This window comes from Bos mutus, chromosome X, assembly GCF_027580195.1.
Source record: "Bos mutus isolate GX-2022 chromosome X, NWIPB_WYAK_1.1, whole genome shotgun sequence".
Lineage (NCBI taxonomy): Eukaryota > Metazoa > Chordata > Mammalia > Artiodactyla > Bovidae > Bos > Bos mutus.
Window position 1 is genome coordinate 91,777,428 of NC_091646.1, and position 17,819 is coordinate 91,795,246.

Genomic DNA, 17,819 nt, shown 5'->3' on the forward strand with positions numbered 1-17,819 from the left:
AGGCAGGGAAAGAACCGAGACGCCCCATTCGCCTCCCGCCGCGCCCTCCCTGGTGGGCAGGTGGGGAGCGTAGGAGCCCGAGCGCGGCGAGCCAGCGCGGTCTGGTTTCCTTTACGTTTACAAGCTATAAATAAACTTCCCCTTGGGCGGATGCGCGCTGCGTCCAAGGGTGGCTTCCCGCCGAATCGGGCGGGTGGTTTACGATCCGGGCAGGGAGCTGGTCCTAGCCTGAGCCCAGGGTGGGGCGCTGGCTCCAGGAGAGCTCAGAGGTCGGCCAGAAGTGGCCGAGTGACCCTCCATCCCCTGTGGGCCTGGGGTGCCTCGGCGTTGTGGCCCGAGGGTAGGGCTGGGTGATTTATGAGCCGTCACCCCACCCCGCCCCTCCCGTTTCACTTGTTTTCCTCGCCTTCTCCAGCTCAAACCCCATTCCCAAAGCCTCGCCCCCCCCCGTCCAGCGACGATTTGGCAATCGCAGGCAGCTTAGAGGGCCAACACCGGCCCCGGCAGGACGCGTGTCCGCAGGGCGTGGGTGAGGTCCTCGCTGCTTTCACCCCCGGGTCCCGGCTCGGGGCCGGGAGCCGGCGGCTGAGCGCGACGAGGTTGGGCGGTCCAGGGCGGCCTTGGCCGGAGAGACGGGGAGGAAGGGCTGGCCGCGCCACTCCGGAAACCGCGGGCCTGCCGGGTGGATCGCTGACCCTCAAAGTCACGAGGCGCGGGGAAACCACCGGCCCACGCCAGAACTGAGGCTAGCGCTCCAGTCGGAACCCTCCTGGGTGGTGCGCAGGTCCGCGACGGAGCCCGGAGGACGAGGTAGAAGACGTAGGGCAGAGGCCACCACGGGTCCCAACACTGCCCTCCATCAAAGGGGTGCCGTTTCATTCGGCCTTGGCGCCCACGCTGCGAAGTCTGGGGTCGGACCTCCTCAAGTCCTCAGCACACGTGTGTGTGTGTGTGTGTGTGGGAGGGGAGGGCGGCAGTGTACGTGTATGGGCCTATGGGGACTCAAAGGAGTGGGGTGACTGGCAGCTGCTACGATCGTTTCCGCTGAGACTTGGGAGGCCGCGGAGGAGAGGCGGCCAGCGGAGTGGGCGAGAGCCGGGCTTGGGAACTGGGAGGGGGCGTCTTCCCCTCTCCCCCCGTTCGGGGAGGCTCCGTAGCGAGCTCCCCAGCATTCTCTACCCGTCTCCCGGCCGCAGCCCCACACCGCCCCAGGCTCGCTCCTCTGCTCCGTGTTTGTTTAACCCTCAACCCCTCCGCGGCAGCTGCGGGTAAAAGGATTCCCGGCGCGCTAATCCTGGGGCTGGACCCCAGGCTTCGGCCGCCGGGAGCGCCCCTCCTCCTCCCAAACCTCGAGGCCGAAGGTCCCCAGGGGCCGGCGCCTCCGCCACCTAATTGGGCCTGGGGGCCGTTGGGGATCGACAGAAGGGGACCCTTGGCAAGGTCCCCATTGTTCCCCGGGAGCTGGGAAGCTGACTCACGCTCCGAACACAGAGCGATGCCGAGTGTTTTCTCGGCAGCCTTCACCCGAGTGCTTTATTTAGACAGGCTTTATTTACAGTACACATGTTTTCGGCTCGTTATTCTGGAGGCGGGAGTGGAAACTGGGCAGAGCAGGAGTTCTCCCCGTGAGCCTCACGTTTGGAAAGGGGTTGAGGCTCAGCGCAGTCGAAGGTTCCCACTCCCGCTTGCTCTGTTCCCTAGTGAGTTGATGCGGAGGAAAACGGTGAACCGGTGGAAGTGGAGGGCGGGGGGCGGGGGCAGGTTTACACAGGGGGTCACCCCTCCCACAATGCCGCCCTTCAAAATGCATAGCACCCCAGATACGTGAGACATCCGCATGCCTATTGTAGAGACTTGGTGGGGGGCGGGGTAGAAATTCACACGGACAACACAGACCGGCTAAGAAGAGCGTCTTTAACTCTTTCTCCTGGGCTGCTTCCTTCCGGTTTTTTTGCACTTCTCGGGGTTATCCAGGACTCGGTTTCTCTCTGGATTCTGGGACGGGCCTTGTCCAGACTCCTGAGTGGAGGGTACAGGCCAGCCAGGCGGCTAGAAGGCCTCTGGTTGCCAGCCCTTAGTGAAGCCTGCTCTTTTGGCAGCTGCTCAGTAAGTGGGGTGGTCCGGTTAGGGGGCTGCAGGAAATTGTCTGAGCTAGGTGAAACATTTTACAAAACCTTTGGGGGGCCTACGGTTGACTGGAAGCTGGCAATGTTCAACCAAACCAAGGTTAACGAGTTCTCTCTCCTGACTTTTAAGGTGCAGTTCAGAGAAAACTGGGGGTGGCGCTCTTCAGAGGAAGTAGGTTTAATGGCATTTCCTCTCATTTTTCTCCACAGCGAGGTGTTGCAGTCGTCCCCTCCTGCAGCTTGCAGAGCTCAGTAGCCTCTCTTGGGTTGGGGTGGCAGAAAGGCCTCTCTGGAGCCCCTCTTTGGCCGGGGGTGGGGGTGGGGGAGGACGACACAGCTGACTTGATCTCTCATGGCCACTGAATTCGCAGTCTTGGCCCATTCTGCTTGGAGTGAAGAAGGGCAGGCAGAGTGCAGGTCCTAGGAAGGGCACAGGACACAATACAGACACCCGGGTCTCTTCTGGTCTTCCTCTAGTGTAGCCCCTGGACTGCTTAGGAGTCAAGGCCCAAACAGCCTTAGCCTGGTTTTCTCTCCCTCTCTTGAGTCTCTGCCTGCAAACCCTTAGGGGCTCTCTGGGGTTTGTTTGCAGCGCTGCTCTTCCTGAATCCCTTTGGTCCCTGCCCGTTGGCTTGGGGGGCTGACCTCTCCCCTGCACGCATGCCCACCCCATTCCCATTTTCAAGGGGCAGTGTTGGAGCTCCGCAGCCTTGAACTGAACTGGGGCCACGTGAGAGAAGGAGATGGCTTGACCTTTGCAGGAAGGGACGTGAAGGCAGATTCACAGCTCGCAGCGCTGCAGGGAGACCCAGGGCTGCACAGGGAGCCGCAGGCGTTGCCACAGCCCCAGCAGCTCTGACGGGAGCCTGTAAGAGGAAACCAGCTCCGGGAGGCCAAGAGCTTCTGTGCGATGTGTGTGTGTGTGTGTGCGCGCGCGCGTGTGCGCACACACAGGCCGCTCATTGAGCCTTTGGTGGTGGGGAAGCTGAGGCTACTGTCAGTGTATGGCAGTGGGCAGTGGAGGGGGGCTCACAGAGAGGCTGAGGGCCAAGGTTGGGGCTGCAGTGGAGGATGGGGCCTCTGGAAAAGAAAATTGCTAAAGGAAGCCGGCCCTAAGAGGCCCAGCCACCTGGAGACTGGCTTATCAGATGCGGGTGGGGGGTGGTGTCCAAGCATCTTAGCAAAGTACAGCCTGGGGAGGGTAGAACTGCCAAAGGATAGGGAGTCTGGAGCTTGCTTGGGTTTTACACATTATTTGGGGGTGGCGTCTCCCAGGGAAAAACAGCAGGCCCTTTACTTGGAAGTCCCCAAAGGCCTCAGGTACAATGATCTCAGACCCGGCAGTCCAGGCTCACCCAGGGGTGTGCTCTGGGGAAGGGGCGGCAGAAAGTGCAGCCCCCTCTGGTTCCTTCCCAGGCTCTGGGGGAGGGAGTCGGCAGTGGGGGGGGAGTGGACCCACTGTACCCCGAGGCCGCTGTCATTACGGGGTGAGGTGGGAAAACGTGCTGCCTTAGTCTGGCTGCTGGAAACCATTGTTTGAGTCTGCACCCAGCGCTTCTCCAGCCGGGCTAATTCTCCACGTGTCCAATTTTCGTGTCTGAAAAAAAGCAGCAGCACAGAAACAAAACCATATGACAGGACTGGGCTGCAAACCTTGAAGAATCGAGAGGGTGGGGGAGGTGGCGGCTGTGAAGGGGGAAGGGAAATTATGTGTGTATGTGTGTGTGTGTGTGTGTGTCTGTGTGTGTGGAGGGGGCAGCGGCGCACAACTCAAAGTTTTGTCTATTTTCTACCCGATCTCACCTCCCGGCGTGCTCATCTGATGCAGTTCCAACTCCCTCAAACGATTCCGCAGCCCTAGCGCTCGCGGGAGTGTGGAATTACAGTTGGGAGGTTAGGCGCCGCCGGGAGCGGCGACGCGCAGAGCCCGGGGGTGCGGAAGCCCAGGCCCGCAGCCACGAGACGCCCCGGCCGGCTCTGGTCGGCGCCCCACCCCCCCACCCCAGCGGCTCCGTCCCCTCCCAGGTCCCGAGCGGGAAGGTGGGTCACCGCACCCCCTCTGCTGGCTGCGGGAGAGGGGGAGGGGGAGAAGGGGGACAGGGCTTCTCCCGCCTACCTCTCTAGGGCTCGATACCCCCCTCCCCCCTTCCTGAGATCCATGGCCTTAAAAAATAGCCGAAGGGCTAAACGTTTAGCTACGGGTTCAGCCTTCCCCCACCTGCCCCCGTGCCCTCTCCGCGTTCCCTAAACCCGCGAGGGCGCTTCAGGCCTGGCTTCCCCTCCTCCCCTCCCGCTTCCGCCCGTGCACGAGCTAGTGGCGGTCACTTCGGCGACTCTTTGGAGGCCGACGGCCCGGAGCTTTGTTCTCCCGGGGCTTCCCCTCCTCCCTCTAAGTCATCCCCGGCTCCACACTTTATCGGCCCCCCTTCCACGTCCGCGCACACAAACAACCCCGGTTCATAATCTCATTAGCATAGGCCTGAATCTGGGTGACCGCGAGGCTCCCCGCGCGCCCCGGCGCAGCACTGTACTTCGCGGCGAGCCGGAGTTTCCCATCAGGCGTGCGCCCTGGGCGGGGGCGGGGATGTTGGCTTTGGGGCAGGATTGGGGCCGGCCGGGAAGAGGAGGCCGCCCGGGGCAGCCGGAGCTGCGGGAGAAAGGCCCCTCCCAGCGCCCAGTTGCCGTGGTCCCCGGAGCAGATGGCAACTTTGTCTCCTGGTGTGCGCGCAGCGACTTTCAACACATTCAAAAGGCTGCGCTCAGCCTGTCGGGGAAGCCTCGCTGACATTCAGAACCGATTAAAGAGCCGAGACGGTGCCAGGCGCAGTGGAGAGTTATGAATTAATCATGGGGGTTACCGATATCTGAGGCTCCCCAGGGCAGCCCCTCTATTATTAAGCAGCCCCCACTGCCCACTCCTGACCCCCACCCCCCACCCCCACCCCCTCCACAAAGAGGGTAGGCTCGGCGTCTTTTGCGCTGCCCCAATTAACAGCCACCGGATAATGTGAAAAGTGTTTGCCCTGCCACCCGAGGTGTGGGCTCAGGCCGCGCCGCTGGGCCTGCCAGACGCACGCCGGGCAGAAAAGCTCAGCTTCTGGGACCGGCCCTGGTGAGCGCGGCGCTCCCTCCAGGGAGTGGGGTGGAGTGAGCGAGGCGCGTTCTTAGGCTCTGAGCCCCAGGCGCGGCTCCCTTCACTTCTGCAGGTGGGGAGGCCCTGGGTAGAGGGCGACGCCGCGGGCCACCCACCACAGGGTACGTGCCCTGGGCCTCGGGAGTAGCTGGCGGGCTCGTGGTTTTTCGTGGTGCTTCTGGCGATGTTCCAGGCATGGAAAAGCGAGGTTTGTGTGTGCTGTGAAAACCCGCACAGTGCCTGGGCCTTCTAGGAGGCCCACTGGCTGGAACCTTCATGCCCCAAGCAGCCCACAGTCCCCCCAAATGGGAACCCCCTCGACTACCGAACCCCCTGTCCGCATATTAAATCACTCACAGTCTTCTAATCTTCCCTATTTATTTCCCGGGCCTGCCTGGCCACAGATTTCTGCAAGACAGAGCAGTCTTCGGGTTCCTCCTGCTTCCAGAGGGGCCATAAAAAACAGATGGTCTCATTAGGAACAATTTATGCATATATATTTCGAAGAGTTCAGCAGAGCTGGGGTAGGTTTGCAGCCCCTGCGTCAGGCAGGAGCAAAATATCACCACTTGCAAATGTTTCCAGTTTGCAAAATAATGGCCTATCCAAAGTAGCTAAGCAACGAATTACTCAAACACTAGAAGGTTAGATGCCAATATTATCGCATTCCTCGTGTTCCTTAAACCGTCCTCTTCCGCGGTCACTGCATTTCGGAGAGAGGCTTGGGGGCCACGCACCCCTACGCCCGTGGCTTCCTTTCAACGACTATTTCCAATCTCCAAGTCAAATCACTTATTAATTATAGAGGCAACTCGAGCAAACCCAATTACCCGTAGGCAGCCCTTCCCAGATGGGAAGTCTGTCTCACTGCTCTCACGGTGGCCCAATTTCTGGGGGAGCCTTTCTTTTGCGTCCGATTTCTTTTTGTCAGTGGTCCGCCAGCGGCCCAGAAGGTTTCCTCTCCCTGGTTTTTCTTCCCAGAGGCAACTCCATTTTCTTACCCAGTTCCCTTTTCTTCCTCCAAGGAGACCTCCCCGCCCCTTAGGAGGCGCTGCCTTCAGGCTAAATTTACCGCCGCGCCAGGTTTAAGCCTCAGGCGTTGCAGACCTGGCGCGGGAATGGCGGAAGCCATAGACAGAGCCCTATTCATTTGCAAACGCGGAAGGCTGAATGATTCGCTCGCTTGGCTGCCCCTCGACTCCTCGGTCTTCCCTTCAGGCCTAGCCGGTGGCTCGGACTCAACACGGTTTGAGAGTTGTGACCCTGGGCTCCGCGGGGGTTCATTCCTAATCGGAAAAAGGCCACCTCACTTTTTAATGCCGCTACAGTTCTGGCCATATGGTAATGCTAATGCTAACCACCAGGACTCTTTGTGCCAAGCAGTTAATATACACGTCTATCTTCTTTAAAACTCGCGGTCGCGCATTTACAGAGGCATCGTTCCTCCCATTTTGCAGATGAGGAAACAGATTAATAAACTTGCCTCAAAACATGCTGTTACTTGGAAATGAAGCTCTTAATTCAAAACTTGCGTTTTCATTCACAGCTTCAAAGACACCTTTCAGAATAGTATAAGCCGTAGGGGGAGGAGTGGGCAGGGGCGTTTGGCGTGCAGCGGCAGGCCTAGCAGCGCAAAGGCCTCGGAGTGGTCTAGGCGTCCAGTAGGCATTTGGGTAGCACACGGGCTGGACGGGGGAAGAGATATGGAGAACCGAGGCGCGCCTGGGATTTGGAGCGCTAGGGTGGCTGCACTGGCTGGCGGCAGGGTTGCGGGGTAAAGCGCGGTCGCAAGGGTCTTGCAGCGCGTGGAGAGGGGGTCCTCAAGAGACCGCGACAACCCCTTACGGGGCTGTGGCGCGAGTGCGACACACTGCGCGGTGCGGAGGCCTCTCCCCGGCGACCTGGGGGGCGCGCGGCGTGCGAGCAGCCTCGCGACGTCCCCAGAGGCAGCTGGCCTCAGCCGCGCTTCCCGGCCGCGCTCGCTAAGATGGAGCCAGCAGTTCGGCACAGGAGGGGAGGGGAGGCGAGGCGAGGGGAACCGGGAGAGGGATGCGCTGGCGAGCTGGTAACCGTCTGCAGCGAGGAGTGTAATTGCCCCTGTGACCGCGGGCGGCGAGGGCGGGGCGCGCGCCGGGCCTCCTCCCTCCCACTCCGCCGCCGGCGCGAAGCTGGCTTTTGGCTGGGAAGTCTTAGAGCTCCTCCAGGGCTTGGCCGGCTCCGCGCAGGGCGAGGCGCGTGCTGGCCCTCGTCGCTTGGACAGCCGTCCTAGGCACCCCCGCCTGGGTCCTTCCTTTTGCGAGCGGGCCACTTCCTTTGGCCTCCAGGCCCTTCCAGGCCCGGCCTCCCTCTTCCTTAGGGTGCGCTCTGGCCCGGGCCTGGGGCAGTCAGCTGCGCCCGGGTGATATCGGTCACCCGAGAGCGGCTTTCCCTGGAGGGGGGCGGGGCGGCCATCCTCCGGTGGCGGGTGACTTACAAGACCCTCCACCCCACCCTCGGCCCAGGCGAGCCCAGAAGCCCGCGCGCCTCGGGGGTCTCCCTGGGCCACCCCTGCTCGGCGAGATCGAGCTCGACTGCGCACACTGGGCCGCCTGTTCCCTGATCGAGGGGCGAAGGGACTCCAGGCACTCTCTGCGCCCCCGGATCTCTCCGCGTGGCTGGCGGGTGCGCTTTGCCCTTTGGTGGGTTCCTGGCCCCGCGCCGAGCAGAGGGGGCCGGGTCGGAGGTGGGAGAAGGGGGCCCGGGCCGGCTAGGGATTCGAGTTTGTAACCCGTGTAGTTTCTGGCTTTCACGGCTCGTTTGCAATCCTCCCACAGGAAGATGTCTGCCAAGGAGGCCTGCGCGGCCACCCGGGTGTGTGAATGTGCGGGTGTGCGTGCGGTGTGTTTGTGGTTTGTGTGTGTGTGTGAGCGCGCGCGCGCGCGCACGAGCCCCAGTAGAGGCGAGAGGAAGCCGGCCCGACCACTTTTCTCGGCTGCAGTGCTGCGATCGCGTCCTGCGGCGCAGGGGCTGGCACCCAGGGCTCGCCCGCGCCCCAGCCTCGGCCCGGCGGGCGCCCAGGCGTCCCTCTCGAGCTTCCTCCCTGTCCTCCCCCACCCCCACCCCGGGCAGGGACTGTTAACCCAGGCAGGTGACGGCGCCCTGGCGCCCGTCGTGCGTTGGTCTTTATACCTCGTGAGTTCAACACTAATGAGTTATGGGTTGGCCCACGAAAACATAATGTGTAAATTAGGAATTTAATGATGTGTAAGATTAAAAGCTGCGCAGGGTTGCATTTATTTAAGGCTGCCATCTTGTGTTCGCAGAGAAATTACTTGAACGACATTGACCCCCCTCGCCCGTAGGAGTGGAAATGGCGCGGGGGCGGCGGCGGGTTCTGGGGGCTCCCGGCCGTGGGACTTGAGGCTCCTCTCGGCCCTCTCCCAGGGCAGGAGGTGGTCTGTGGAAGCTGAGGGCTGATTTGGGGTGGGCCTATTCCTAGGAAGCCTGCAGAGGCGCTGATTAAACTCTTTCCCCCTTTTGGGGATCCAAGGGATCCAAGATTGTCAAGGCCCACAGGGTGGGGGGTTGCGAATTTCTGGGAAACTTAATGCTTCTTCCTGTCCTGATGCACTCATAGGATTTAGGGGTTGTTTCCAGAATTCAAAAGCATCTATTAAAAATAAAAAATTTTAAAAACTCGTTTCTTTTTATTTTCAAGTGCTGAGTCTCCCTTCACAGAGCATCCAGGGGCCCCCAGACCCAGGCAGGCCTGGAAGCTGGATCCTGAACTCTCAGGTTCATACAGATTCGGCTCACTTTTTGTAGGATTTTTTTCTTATTTGCAAATTCGAAGGGCAATTGTGAAAGCAGAGACTCCTGGCCTTTATACTCCGACAGTGGGGCTCCCTGCTCTATGCCAGCATGCTTGTACACTGGCCAGTTCTCACCTCAGTATTGCTTCCTGCAGTTTTCCCAACAAAAGCTTCTGGCCGTGTATGTGGCCTGAGATTCCCTCTCAGGTGCTCCTCCGACCCAGGTGAAGCATGTGCCAAACAGCCACCACTTCAAGCCTTTCTATCTGGTTCTGCAGCTCCAGTGACCAGCAGCTGGGATGTTCTTCGTGCCCACTAGCTGGGAGGCCTCTCTGACCATCTCTGCCCAGCCCTGCGGTGGCTGAGGAGGGAACGAGGTAAGGTTGGGCATTCCTGGGACCCAGTCCAGAGATAGCTGTTCACCCCCTGGGAAATGAGGGCTTTCCTTCTCCAAGGGACTGCTTTGCACCTGGAAGAATGCCATGGCCTGGCAGGGCTGGAGCTCTAGTGTTTAGGGGGGCCTGGGAGGAGTAAAAGCAAAGAAAGGATTGGATCCTGGACTTCTATTTAGGGAACCAAGGCTTGTCTTGGTAAATTACAGAGTGCCAGGGACTCAGGGGACACGGGGAGGCCTTCAGCCTGTGCTTTCTAGGCCTTGAAAGAGTTAATGGGAGAAGTGTTGCTCCTGGTTTGTCTGTTTGCTCAGGCCTCACACTTATCTAACCAATCGCTGGAAGGGTATAACTTTAAAAGTTTCATCCTCTCTCCCGCTTGGCTGGGAATTTCAGAAAACCCTTGCTTAAGTAATCATGATAATCCTTTGAAATTCCTTAGGGTCTAAGGCCATTTGGTGTTCCCACTTGAGTCCTGTTTTGAAAAAAAAAAAAAAAAACAGACAAGGAGAGAAGAAGGCAGCATGTAATAAAGAACATTCCAGCATATCCATCTGAAATCTACCCCCCTGACATGGCTATGTTGCCCAGATAAGCTTCCTAAGTGTGTCCCCAAGTTTCTGAGAAGTGGCACTGCCAGGCCTGGATGTTGGTGGCAAAGAGAAAGATCAAAGGGAAACCAGGCTAGTGGGCCACAGTTCCCTTTTTGGTAAAAACATGAAGGGGACACTTGACCACCTCGGGGAGCTGGGGGAGGCATATCGTATTGTGGGGAGCAGGTTAGAGTTTGAGGTGCTGCTGATACCAGAAAGTAGGTGTGTGGTTTCTCAGAGCAACTTCAGCCAACTTTTTTCATTGGTGTTTGTTGCATGATTGTCCCTAAGGGGTTCTTCAGCCCTGGACCTGCCCTCTGCAGCCCATATCAGCCTGTCATGGAAAAATGCCATCCCACCATCTCGGTCCCTAGCCACACTGTCTCCGATCCAGGGCTGAGGGCTGCAGGCAACCTGGCCCTTTATGCAGCCTGGCACCGTTCAGTTTTTGAGAATCTCCCACCCCCACCCCCACCAAGAAATTCTTCTTCTTCTTTTTTTTTTTAGAAATTCTTCATTGAGCTATCACAGCATGCTGGCCAGGCCTGTTCCCATTTCTGGTGACATTCTCCAGGGTTTTGTTTTGTCCTTTATACACCATTCCCAGAGAGGCTGCAGGAGGAAGCGAAAGAATGCCTGGCTGAATTTTTGTAGGTCTTTTCTAGTCCATTCTGCAGCTGATCTAGCTCTGCGTGCTTAGGCAGGCCTTCCCGCCTCTGCACCCTGGTGTGTGGGGGGAGGTGATTTCAAAGGACCTTTTCAGCTCAGACATTCTGGCAATTTCTTTGACAAGGCAGGAAGGAGGTAGGGTTGGCATCCTCAAGACAGGATCCAGGGAAATGGCAGGTTTTGATTGATTGGGAGGTTTTGGTGTTTATGGCTTTGTTGGCCGCTCCTCAGATGTGGTAGATAGCTTGAGCTTTGCTCAACATTTGGTCCCCTTCTAGATTCAGGACCCACGCTTTGTCTGGGGGAACCACTGCTTTCTGACTGAGCCCAGGTGCTATGTGGGAGGAGACTGACCCTGTCTTCTGCCTACAGAGGTGGGATGAAAGGAGCCTTTGAACCTGCCCCCTCACCCCACTATGGCCACAGCGATTGGTTCAGAGGTGGGTGTGTGACCTGAGTGGGTCCCAGAGAGACAATTTCAGAACTTGCTGTTTCTAGTGGAAAAGAGAATCACGCTTTCTACTGGGGTTACTGAAACGATAGGCTATAAGCCTGGGCTGGCTGACAGCCTGAGGTAAGAGCCAACAAAGACAGACCAGAGCCAGGTGACAGACTCTTCATTGTTTGAACCCCTGGATCCCGTTGAACCTGAAGCCAGCCCTGCCCCAGGATATTTTAGTTATGTGTGCCAATAAATTCCCTTTCTTTGCTTAAATCACTTGGACCTGGGTTTTCTGTCACTTGCAACTGAGAGAGTCTTTAAAATTTTTATTTATTTATTTATTTTTGGCTATACTGGATCTTCATTGCTGCACAAGAGCTTTCTCTAGTTGCAGGGAGTGGAGGCTACTCTACTTGTGATGTGTCGGCTTCTCACCACAGTGACTTCTGTTGTTGGGGAGCACGGGCACTCAGCGTGGGCTCAGTAGTTGTGGTGCCCGGGCTTAGTTGCCCTGTGGCATGTGGGATCTTTCTGGACCAGGGATTCAAACTGTGTCCCCTGCATTGGCAGGTGGATTCTCAACCACTGGATCTCAAGGGACATCCAGGAGAGTCTTAATTTACCTGCCATCCTAGGGAAGCATAAAGGTTACTACCCTCAGACAGGTTCAGAAAAGTTAAATCCAAGAGGTGGGGAACCAGGATGGGAACTCAGATCTCTATATCACAGTGCTTGCCCCAAGGAGCTTTATCATCATTGTAGTTTTCTTTCTTTCTTTCTTTCTTTTTTTCTGGCCTCTTTACATCTTTCTAAAGGACCCACCCAGAAGTGAACCTAGTATGCTGGGGCATCTTCTCTGCAGTTGATGCCAGGGGAGAATGTTTGCTTTTATTTCTGGTGGAGCCCGTCCAAGATTTCATGCCTTGCTCTCAAGCCCTCTCTCGAGCTATCCTCCCAAGATTAACTTCCTTTCTTTTGGTTTTCTGTTTTGTTTTCTTGCCCTCATTCCAAGGACATTTTCCTGACTCCCATCCATTCCCTTAATCTGATCTTCTATATTCTGCTTTCAAGACACTTCCCAAGCCTGGAGCTGGAAATAGTGCTTAGCACATGGTAATAAGTGCCTGGTAATTGTTAGTTTGCTGTGGCGTGAATCACATTGCTTCCTTTCCCCTCATCCACCAAACATTGATCCTCTGTATATATTTATTTTCTCATTTATATATGTATATTCTTTTTTTGGATTCTTTCCATTATAGTTTGTTACAATATATTGAATATAGTTTCCTGTACTATACAGTAAATCCTTGTTGTTGATCTGTTGCTTCATTTTCTAAATTTCACACACTACTCCCTTCTTTTGAACAATTCCTAAGGTCCCAAGTCTTTCATGAAATCTTATCAATATCTGAGGAGGAGGTGGCCATCTTCCCTGGCTCCGGCCCAGATAAATGTGTGTGACCTTGTTTCCTCCCTACCCCAGCCCTGTCAGTATAAAATACCAAGAGCCTGGACCTGGTGTCAAATATTCTACTTAGTCTCACTCACACCCATTCCAACTCTCTTTTGCTTTCTCATTCTGTACCACAGAGACCAGATAGTGAAGTTCTCAAATTGCCAGGCTCCTTTAGAGCTGGTGGTGGCCATATGACTCAGTTCCGCTCAAGGAGAGGTAAGCAGAAATCTCTGGGAAGGATTTTCCTTCCCAAATAGGGCAAAACCGTGAAAAGAGAAGAATTTTAATCCCTCTGTCTTCTTCCTGTCTGGAACTTGGATCCCGTGCCTGGAGGTACAGCAGCCATCTTGAGACCATGAGGATGAAACTGGCCTGAAGAACAGGAAGAGTTCAGGTCCTGGATAAGGAACAGATGAGCCCTGGATTCTATATGTTCCTCTGGACTTCTTTTGCAAGAGAAAAATTAACTCTTTACTCAGGCCACTGTCAGGATTTCTGTTACTTGTAACATTTGTATAATTGACATATCCGGGTTCTGTTCCCAGTTCTGCTCTAATTCATTGTGTGGTCTTGGGAAAGTGACTTCACCTCCTTGGGCCTCTGTTTCCTCATTTGGAGAATGAATATTCATGAGTACACGCTTCGGAAGATTTTTTTATAACTAACGTTCTGATTTTCTGAATATAGCTTTGTGTCCTTTTCTGCTTTCTCTGCCTGTGTTTAGGTCTTATTGTCTGAGACTGCTACCCTGCCTCCTGACTTTCAGGTCTGTTCCACTTTCTTTTTTCTTTTTAATTGATGCATAGTTGATTTATAATATTGTGTTGGTTTCAAGTGTATAGCAAAGTGGTTCAGTTTATATATATATGTGTATGTATTTATATGTATTTGTTGTTGTTCAGTTGCTAAGTCTTGTCCAGCTCTTTGCAATCCCATGAACTGAAGCACACCAGGCTTCCCTCTTCTTCAGTATCTCCCGGAATTTGCTCAAACTCATGTCCATTGAGTCGATGGTGCTATCCAACCATCTCATCCTCTGTATATATTTATCTTCTCATTTATATATGTATATTCTTTTCTGTGCTCTTTTCCATTATAGTTTGTTATAAGATATTGAATATAGTTCCCTGTGCCATTACAGTAAATCCTTGTTGTTTATCTATTGCTTCACTTTCTAAATTTCACATACTACCCCCTGATTAACCCAAATTATAAGAAGCTTGTTAGTCATGCTTAAAAACTGCTAATGGTTCTTCCTACCCACAAAGTAGAATCCTGAGTCTTTTTCCAAAATTCCCTACAAATGTGAAGGGGTGAATGAATATACTACTGTGATGACCAAGATCCTATGTAATTCACTCTAAAATAGGAAATTGATCCACTCAATAGGAAAGATTCTAGAAAGAGATTGAAAACACCACGAGAACTTAATCCGTGACAAACAAAGCTACCAAATCACCTTATTTAATATTTAATAATTATTTTAAAAATGCCATTAGCACAAGTTCTTGGTGTAAATAACTAACTTGGATTTGGATCTCACACCAGACCCTGCCCCCACAAATTCTGGATGGGTTAGAGTTAAATATAACAACAACAAAAAACCTTAGGAAAAATAGAAGCGTATTTCTAACATCTATAGGAGGATAACGTGGAGTTCATAGAAAATGACAAGGACAAAATGTTATGTTTCAACATAAGAATAAAGAAAACTTTTGCACAGTAAAAGTGTGGTTATATTTTGGGTTCTGTATCCTTTCCCTTTGACGTATGCATCTGGCCCTCCATCAGTACCAGAGCCTTGATGATGGTATAGCCGTAAAGTAAGCCCTTGTATCAGGTGGAGTGAGAACCCTGAATCTTTTGATCTTGAAAGCCTCTGTGAGCTGACTCTGTTTACCTTCCTCTTCCCCTCTAACTAGTCTGAGCATTGTCCCTGACACATATGAGCTTGAGAACTCATTGTGGCATGCCTGGGATATTGGGCCCCAGGCCACATCTGAAACCAACTCTTCCTTTAAGATTTATCTCAGTTTCTTCCTTTTCCATGAAAACTTTCTTGGTTCCCACTACTCCTCACTCTAATCCTAAAAGGGATCATTCTTTCCCTCTGGAATTCCCAGCACTCTTTATCTGTATCATTCACTTGGGCTTTAAAATGTTATGCTTGTATGTACTCTCATTCCCATGTATTACTGTTCAGTTCAGTTCAGCTCAGTTGCTCAGTCGTGTCCGACTCTTTGCAACCCCATGAACCACAGCACACCAGGCCTCCCTGTCCATCACCAACTCCCAGAGTCCACCCAAACCCATGTCCATTGAGTCAGTGATGCTATCCAACCATCTCATCCTCTGTCGTCCCCTTCTCCTCCTGCCCTCAGTCTTTCCCAGCATCAGGGTCTTTTCCAATGAGTCAGCTCTTTGCATCAGGTGGCCAAAGTATTGGAGTTTCAGCTTCAACATCAGTCCTTCCAATGAACACCCAGGACTGATCTGCTTTAGGATGGACTGGTTGGATCTCCTTGCAGTCCAAGGGACTCTCAAGAGTCTTCTCCAACACCACAGTTCAAAAACATCAGTTCTTCGGTGCTCAGCTTTCTTTATAGTCCAACTCTCACATCCATACATGACTACTGGAAAAACCATAGCTTTGACTAGATGGACCTTTGTTGGCAAAGTAATGTCTCTGCTTTTTAATATGCTGTCTAGGTTGGTCATAACTTTCCTTCCAAGGAGTAAGTGTCTTTTAATTTCATGGCTGCAATCACCATCTGCAGTGATTCTGGAGCCCAGAAAAATAAAGTCAGCCACTGTTTCCACTGTTTCCCATCTATTTCCCATGAAGTGATGGGACCGGATGCCATGATCTTAGTTTTGTTCTAGTACCTGACACATTGGGGCTGGTATACAGTAGGTACTTACTTAGTGCATGGTACATTGTTGGAGGAAAAAAATAAAGCAAACTCTGTTGCTAATTCGGGAAGGCAGAGGTGTGTGGGATGACAGGTCGCCCAAAGTACGCATGCATACTTTAGGTGCAGGTACACTTGGAAGCTGATTTGCAAGAAGGTCTCTGACACCATGTTGGTGGGAAGCTAAGTCTTCTATGGAAACAAGTTGATAAAGGCTCTATATTTAAACATGACTTGAAGTGGGTGTTATAACTAACCCTACAACCAGCTGCATAACAAACAGCCCCCAAATCCCAGTGGCTTACCACAAACACTCATTTCTCACCTATGGATGGCTGTGGCTTCTCTGTTCCAGGCTAGGTGTTGGATTTAGGTCAGCTCCCAGCATCTCTCTTTCCAGGGTGTTAGCTTGAAGCAGCAGCAGCAGCTACCTAGAGGCATTGGCAGGAGTGCAGGAGGCCGGGGCCAAACCAAGTAAGCACATTTCAAACCTCTGCTTGTATCTCATTTACTTACATGCCATTGACCATAGCAAGTCACATGGCCAACTGATGTCAGTGGGGCCCGGAAGTAGATTCCTGCCATAGAGGGGGTACAGGGAGAGGCTGGAGTGGGGAGGGGGAGTGAATATTTGCTGAGCACAGTGTATATAGTGCACAAACAAAGATCAAGGGCCCAGCTACAAAAGCCTAGAGCCAGAAGGGTGGAATGAGCCACTTGGGACCACACAAAAAGATCCAGGAGGAAGCAGCGCTAGGGAGGGGCTCTCATTGGGTCCTCAGTGATGGGGAGCTGGAGGCTGGTATCAGAACATGCCATGAGTCCATGATGGTCTGGGTGTAAAGTGCTGGTAGTCAGACCGCGCACAGCTCTGAAAGAAATCCAATCTGGCAGAAGTGGAGGATTCCTCCGGGTGCGGGTAAGGACATCAAACCTGCTATTGACATCGCAAATCAATTTTCCCCTCTCTGCTTCTCCTTCCATCATTCATCCTTAGTGGGGCAGAATTTGGATTCCCATTTTCTTATTATGAAATATCGGACGGTGGGAAGACATAATCTTTTCAAAGCAATCGCAATTCAGCTTCTGGAATGGGGAGTCTTTCTCAGGTGTCTGCTGTTGGAGTCCTTGGAAAGCCAGAAGAGAGGGAATGTGGTCTGGATGAGGGGCTAGAGTTGTGGTTTGGTGTTCTACTCCCTGCTTCTTGTGGGAACAGATTCTATCGGGGAATAGGGCGACCCAGTGTGTTGCTACTTCTCAAAAAGACTGAGACCGGTCCCCTGACAGCTGATGATCACACTCCTACCTCCCCTTTAGCTTTGCCCAATGAATTTATTGCAGGCTTGCTTTTGAAGGGGCTGCAGGAGCTGGTGCTAAATAGCTGAAGAGAACTGATGATACATATCTCTTGCCAACTCTCCAGTCTGCGATGGCAAGGTGATAGCTTGAAATCGACCTGGGGAAGGGGGAGTATTTACACTACAGAAATCGGCAAACACTGCAAGCAGGTGGTTTTTTTTAACTTTTTCCTGGAGAGCTGGTTGTTAAACATTTACCAGCATATCACTGCTGCTGAGGAAAAGTCCAGGCCATTGAACTTTAGACGGGTCTTTCTTGAGGTTTCTTGGAAGTCTACTGTGCTCCCGGTAAAGGCAAAAGGAAAGTTTGTGAGATGAGGGGTGGGGGTGGATGTGGGAGAACCAAGGTGTCTGGGCGCACGTGCGCGGGCGGGTGTGTATAGAAATGAAGGAGTTGTGTGCTTCCATGTTTGTTCAGCTCTTAAAATAGAAAAGAAGCCTGCCAACGTTTTATTTTTAAATTCAGCCAGTCCTGCCTGAGGCTGATGGCCTGCCACCTGGCCAGAGGCGGGCCGTGGTGGAAAGGATGGGAGGAAGTGGCCGAATCTGCAGGGGCGGCCCAAATCTATCCTTTTTATCGAGCACACGCCTGTCATCCATCGCCTGCAAAGGTTATAAATCCACCCGGTGTTGAAAAGCCCCAGAATGAATTGAATGGAATTAAATGTGTACCACGTGAGAGAACTCTGCTGTCAAACTGCCCTTCATCTTGCGGCGGATGTGGTGGGCTTCGAGAGCTCAAGAGACGTTTCCTGAATGAATGAATGAATCAGTGAGTGAAGGTGGAAGTTGTTTTCTCGTGCCTCTGCTCCTTTCCTTCTGTATTTTCATTCAGCAAATACTTTTGAGCACCCAACCTGCGCAGGGTGCCATGTCCCCAAGGCTCAGCATTGCCTGGTTGTGGCTTGTTGCCTCGGCTGGCTACTTGATCTGTGATCTGAGGGCAG

At 53.7% G+C, this 17,819-nt stretch overlaps 1 long non-coding RNA gene across 1 annotated transcript; it reads left to right on the forward strand.

Annotated features, from left to right (window-relative positions):
- The first annotated feature begins 559 nt into the window (after positions 1-559).
- LOC138986393 (uncharacterized) lies at positions 560-14,241 on the forward strand. The gene is made up of 3 exons (XR_011463240.1): positions 560-810; positions 9,329-9,427; positions 12,737-14,241. It is a non-coding gene; the product is annotated as an uncharacterized lncRNA (long non-coding RNA).
- The last annotated feature ends 3,578 nt before the right edge of the window (positions 14,242-17,819 follow it).